Genomic DNA, 6,037 nt, shown 5'->3' on the forward strand with positions numbered 1-6,037 from the left:
CACTTCTCATCAGTAGCTCTCAAAGAGCATTATAAAAGAGGTTTCATTATCTCATGTATAGATGGGGAAACAGACAATAAGAGAGGTGAAGTGAATTGCTCAAGGTTACCTAACAGGCTAGTAGCAGAGGGGGCACTAGAATCCAGGTCTCCTGAGTGCTAATCTAGCACTCTAGCCAGTAGGCAACACTGCCTCCCCAGCAATAGCTTTAACTAATTTTTACTATCACCGAGCGCAAACAATCAAACTTCAGGCAAAACAGACTGACAAGTAACAACAGAAGAGAGACATTAAATGTCATCCCTGTGCAATGGTCTCAACAGCTGAAGACTGTCCCCTTGCACTCACCAATCTAGTGCCCTGGGAGTGTTTAATTTGACATGAGAAGTTTTTGATTTGGGGAAATAATTTAACCTCTCATATTAGAGAGGATAATAGACCGCATTCCAATCACTTTATTCTGGTTGCACGTGTGTGTAACAAAGGTGCTTCCTACCCCTGGTATACTATACTCTATCCCAGCGTTCCCCAAACTTTTGAGGGTTGCACCCACCTTGACCCTGGAGCAGGGTTTTGGCTTGGGGTGGGATGTGGGGGAGGGACATGGATGGGGGTAAGGGGACTGAGGCTGGGGCTGCAGCTGAGACTACAGCTGGGGATGGGTCTGGGACTGCACTAGGGGCCGAGGCTGAGGGTGGGAGCAGAGCCGCAGGTGGGCTGTGGTGGGGGCTGGCAGCTGGGCCCTGGCCTCACGCACACCCTCTGCAGCCAGCGGCCAAGGCTGGGGATGGGAGCAGAGCTGCGCTGAGGCTGGGCCTGGGGCTGGGGCCAGGTGTGGGGCCGGGAGCCAAACGTGCTGGACTGGAGCAGAGCTGGGGCTGGGAAGGGGCTGGGTGGTGATCCCTCCCTGCCCCCCATGGGGGCTGGCCTGGGCCCCACCACGCTCCCCCCAGATGTTCCTCCATGCCCGGCCCACGGACAGGCGCACCCCACAGTTTGGGGACCTCTGCTTTATCCTCTTAGCCACTAGCCAAACTTCTTTGAGCTCATTAACAGAGAAATGAGCATTCCTGAAGGTAGAGATGATCTGCTCCCCACCCTGCCACACACTCACAGATGTCAAACTCGGGACAAGGAGAGCCTTGGGAAGATGGGGATGGGAAGACTCAGCAAATAGCTTTAGAACATTTTATTGTTTTTTAAACATTGAGCCATCTGGATCAATTCACAGGGTGACGATACAAATAGAAGGAACCTGCAGGGAGTAACTCATGGCCTAATTCTTTCCCTCTTACTCAGACTGAGTAATCTGTACTTTACTCAACTCTGAGTAGGCCCATAAGGAAGCTCTCTCTAGGTCACTACAGGACAGGCCCAACAAAGAAAATAACAGAACGCCACTAGCCATCACCTTCAGCCCCCAACTAAAACCTCTCCAACGCATCATCAAGGATCTACAACCTATCCTGAAGGACGACCCATCACTCTCACAGATCTTGGGAGACAGACCAGTCCTTGCTTACAGACAGCCCCCCAATCTGAAGCAAATACTCACCAGCAACCACACACCACACAACAGAACCACTAACCCAGGAACCTATCCTTGCAACAAAGCCCGTTGCCAACTCTGTCCACATATCTATTCAGGGGACACCATCATAGGGCCTAATCACATCAGCCACACTATCAGAGGCTTGTGGCACCTTAGAGACTAACAAATTTATTAGAGCATAAGCTTTCGTGAGCTACAGCTCACTTCATCGGATGCATTTGGTGGAAAAAACAGAGGAGAGATTTATATACACACACACAGAGAACATGAAACAATGGGTTTCCACCAAATGCATCCGATGAAGTGAGCTGTAGCTCACGAAAGCTTATGCTCTAATAAATTTGTTAGTCTCTAAGGTGCCACAAGTACTCCTTTTCTTTTTGCGAATACAGACTAACACGGCTGCTACTCTGAAACCTATCAGAGGCTTGTTCACCTGCGCATGTACCAATGTGATATATGCCATCATGTGCCAGCAATGCCCCTCTGCCATGTACATTGGTCAAACTGGACAGTCTCTACGTAAAAGAATAAATGGACACAAATCAGACGTCAAGAATTATAACATTCAAAAACCAATTGGAGAACACTTCAATCTCTCTGGTCACTCGATTACAGACCTGAAGGTGGTTATTCTTCAACAAAAAACTTCAAAAGCAGACTCCAATGAGAGACTGCGGAATTGGAATTAATTTGCAAACTGGATACAATTAACTTAGGCTTGAATAGAAACTGGGAATGGATGAGTCATTACACAAAGTAAAACTATTTCCCCATGTTATTTCTCCCCCCCACCCCACCCCCCCTCTTCCTCAGATGTTCTTGTTAACTGCCGGAAATAGCCTACCTTGCTTGTCACCATGAAAGGTTTTCCTCCCTCCCCCCCTGCTGCTGGTGATGGCTCATCTTAAGTGATCACTCTCCTTACAGTGTGTATGATAAACCCATTGTTTCATGTTCTCTGTGTGTGTATATAAATCTCCCCACTGTATTTTCCACCAAATGCATCCAATGAAGTGAGCTGTAGCTCACGAAAGCTTATGCTCAAATAAATTTGTTAGTCTCTAAGGTGCCACAAGTACTCCTTTTCTTTTTGCGAATACAGACTAACACGGCTGCTACTCTGAAACCTGTTTAATCACATTTACACATTTAATAATTTGTGGAATAAAAAGCCAGTTGGACTTTCCTACCTCTGTGCCATCAAAGTGGAAGGCCCAAAAGGATTTCAAAGGATACTTTTATCAACTAAGCTGCTAGGATGTTCTTGCAAGACAGTAGCTGTGGTCACCCACTTAATCTCCTCCTGTCAAAATGTAGAGTGACATCACAAGGCTTTCTGGAGACATCAGTGTTTCTATAGCAACTGTAACACCACAAGGAGGAGATCTAGACTAGGTGGGCAAACGGAAAATGAGACATACCATTTATATCTGATCCCCATTCTTCTAGCATATTAAGTAATATAGAGTTTGCAGCTATACTTTCTCCGCCCTGGGGTACAGTAGGGGCAGGGGCAGAAATACATTACTGCTGAAGTATGTGATTTTTTACCAGATCTTCAGGTGACAATAACAGTTAGAATTCTTTTTGGTGTTTGGTTTTTATTTTCCTGTGATTCAAATACGATAAGATCTTTCCCACTCAGCTTTGCCTTCCCAAAACCTTTTAAAATGTAAAGGGCCAAATCCTGTTCACCTTGAGTCACACAACTAATTAAAATTGATTTTAATGGGACTCATTGCATGATCAAGGCAATCAGGGTTTATTTATTATTTTACAGGCTTTTTAATAACGAATATCACTGAAATAAGAGAGAATCTCTGGCAAACTAACAAATCTACCTTCACAACACTGTGAGACTGGAAAGCATTATTTTATATAAGGAGAGTATATGGCATAGAGATGGGAAGTGAGTTGCACAGTCACAGAAGACAAGGGCACCAGGTTTGTATAATTTTTGGTGTTGCCCAGAATGGGTCCAAGCAGAACCGTCCTGTCCATAGGACAGACCAGGGCAACTGCCCCGGGCCCCATGCTTTGGGGGCCCCCGCGCTTCAGGGGGATGCGGGGTCCAGGGCAGCTTAGGGGGTTAGCAGGGGACCTGGTGCTGGCAGCAGCGAGCAAGCTGGCCCCAGCCCACCCCTGCCCTGCCCCACCCCCTCCCCACCCCCATTCCACCCCTTTCCCCAAGCCCTCACCTCTACCCGTTTCTGGCTTCTGCCCTCTCCCCCGAGCGATGCCAGGAGCCGGCAGGGCCAGACAGGGCGGAGCAGAGCGGGCTGGGGCTGGATCGCTTGCTACTGCTGGCGCCAGGCCCCCCACTATCTCCCCAGGCCGCCCTGGACCCCGCATCTCCTTGAAGTGCAGGGCCTCCCAAAGCGCGGTAAGCTCCATCATTGGTGGATCCAGGCCCATGTTCCTAAATATTGGTGGAGCACGGGCACCATATACCCATATTACTCACTGCCTATGACAGAGGAAATCTGTGACAAAGCCAGAAATTGAACCCACATTGAATGACTTTCAAGCTATTGTCTCAGTCACAATCAATCCTTGCTCATTAAGATAACAACATTATTACTTTCTATATACCACCACACACGTGCATGGAATTGTACAACTCAAAGAAAGATGGAGTCCTTGCAGTACAAAGCTTCCAGTCAAGGTTAAGAAAAGAATAGGGCGACATGAGGGTTAGGAGCTTGGGAGAAGGAAGGCAAAGATTAGAAAATCCATGCAGCTGCTTGGGAACTGAATGGTTTTATAGACTTAAGTGAATGTGAGTTGTAGCTGTTCAGCATCCCTGAAATTCTCTTTTATTTAGATGCCTAAAGTACACACTCACAAGTTACAGTTCTGAGGTTAAAATGAGATTGGTTTCGAACTATGCTTTGTAAGTCTCCATGGTTTCCACCTGAGCACACAGTACAATGTATTTATTGATATAGTGCTGAAACCTGAAGTCAGGCTCAGACCTTTCTTAAGCCAAACTTCCATTGATTGGAAGGAAATTTGTGTCTGAGAAAGTGCTGAGATAATTTAGTAAGGCTTTCGGAATCTAGACCGTATTGCTTTTAGTAGTAAAATGTTGCCTCAACACATCTGCTTGCCCATTAAGGAACTGACACAATCCCATATTTTCAGCTAGTGTAACTTCACTGGCAGTGTGACAAATAGTTACACCAACACAGAATTTGGCCCACTGTATAACAACAAATTTGCAATTAGCCTCTGTCCTAGCGAATATGTTCCATCAATGCAGCTCCCTCTCAGAATAAATATACACCAAAAAAAAGGCAAGTGCCTGCGAAAGAGAAGGGGTGATATGCAACAGCCCCCGTCCCTGAGTACAGTACTGGGCCCTTAATTAGGACAAAACTGGATAATTTTTTTGAGGTTGTTTTACATTAGATTCTAGTGTTGCCTGATTAGCTGTCACTTATACTTGCATGTGTGTGTATTAGGATTAAGTCTACTGAAGTCAATATAAATACTATGCAAGGTCTACTCTCTTACACCAGTGTATATGAAAAGCATCTTGAGGATAACTCTGAAATTATGCCAGCATAAGTGAGATCATATTCTAGCCCATTTATTATCCTACTTCTTTCCATTTACATGATGTGTTTCTTGCACTTCCACAATTACTGGAACAGATCTTTGTCTTCCCCACCTCACTGGCTGAGTTCATGTTTTTAAAAGATTTTGAGTGAATATGAGTGCTCATTACAATGAGGTAAGGAAGATTACAAAAGACTGGTCATTTGTATTCAAAGTAGACTAAAAAGCAGAGGGAATCTGTAGGAAAATCCAGGCTATACAAATGCATGTAGCAGATTTAGAGAACATTGTGTTTGGCTATAGTGCAACATTTACAGCAGGATGAAAAACAAGTTTAAGAGCTGGGGGAGGAATGAGTTAGGAATCATAGAACAGCTGGATGTCCTTAATAGACAGATAATATGCAGAATTCATATAACTTATACCTTAGGGTCCATTTAAGATCAATGTAGTGGGACCAGGTGGTTCAAAGGATAAGTAATGAATTATAAAGATGATTTAAATCAGTGCAGCACGGTAGTGATCAAAAGTTGTTGTAGCTGAACCCTTCGTCTCAAGTTTGTTTCTTAGTGGGACAAGCATTCAGAAATAGGCATAAATACCTGACAAATGGCAATCCCTCCAGAAAAACTAATGAGTGAGGTTAGGATTTTCAAATGTACCTAAGGGAGTTACAGATTTATTTGGGCATAAGCTTTTGTGGGTATAAACCTCCACTTCTTCAGATGCATGGAGTAAAAATTACAGATGCAGGCATAAATATACTGACACATGAAGAGAAGGGAGTTACCTTACAAGCGGACAACCAAGGCAAATTCAGTCAGGGTGGATGTGGTCCACTCCCAATAATTGATGAGGAGGTGTCAATACCCAGAGAGGCAAAATTGCTTTTTTAGTGAGCAGGCCACTCCCAGGCCCTAT

This window comes from Dermochelys coriacea, chromosome 1, assembly GCF_009764565.3.
Source record: "Dermochelys coriacea isolate rDerCor1 chromosome 1, rDerCor1.pri.v4, whole genome shotgun sequence".
NCBI classification, from domain to species: Eukaryota; Metazoa; Chordata; order Testudines; family Dermochelyidae; genus Dermochelys; species Dermochelys coriacea.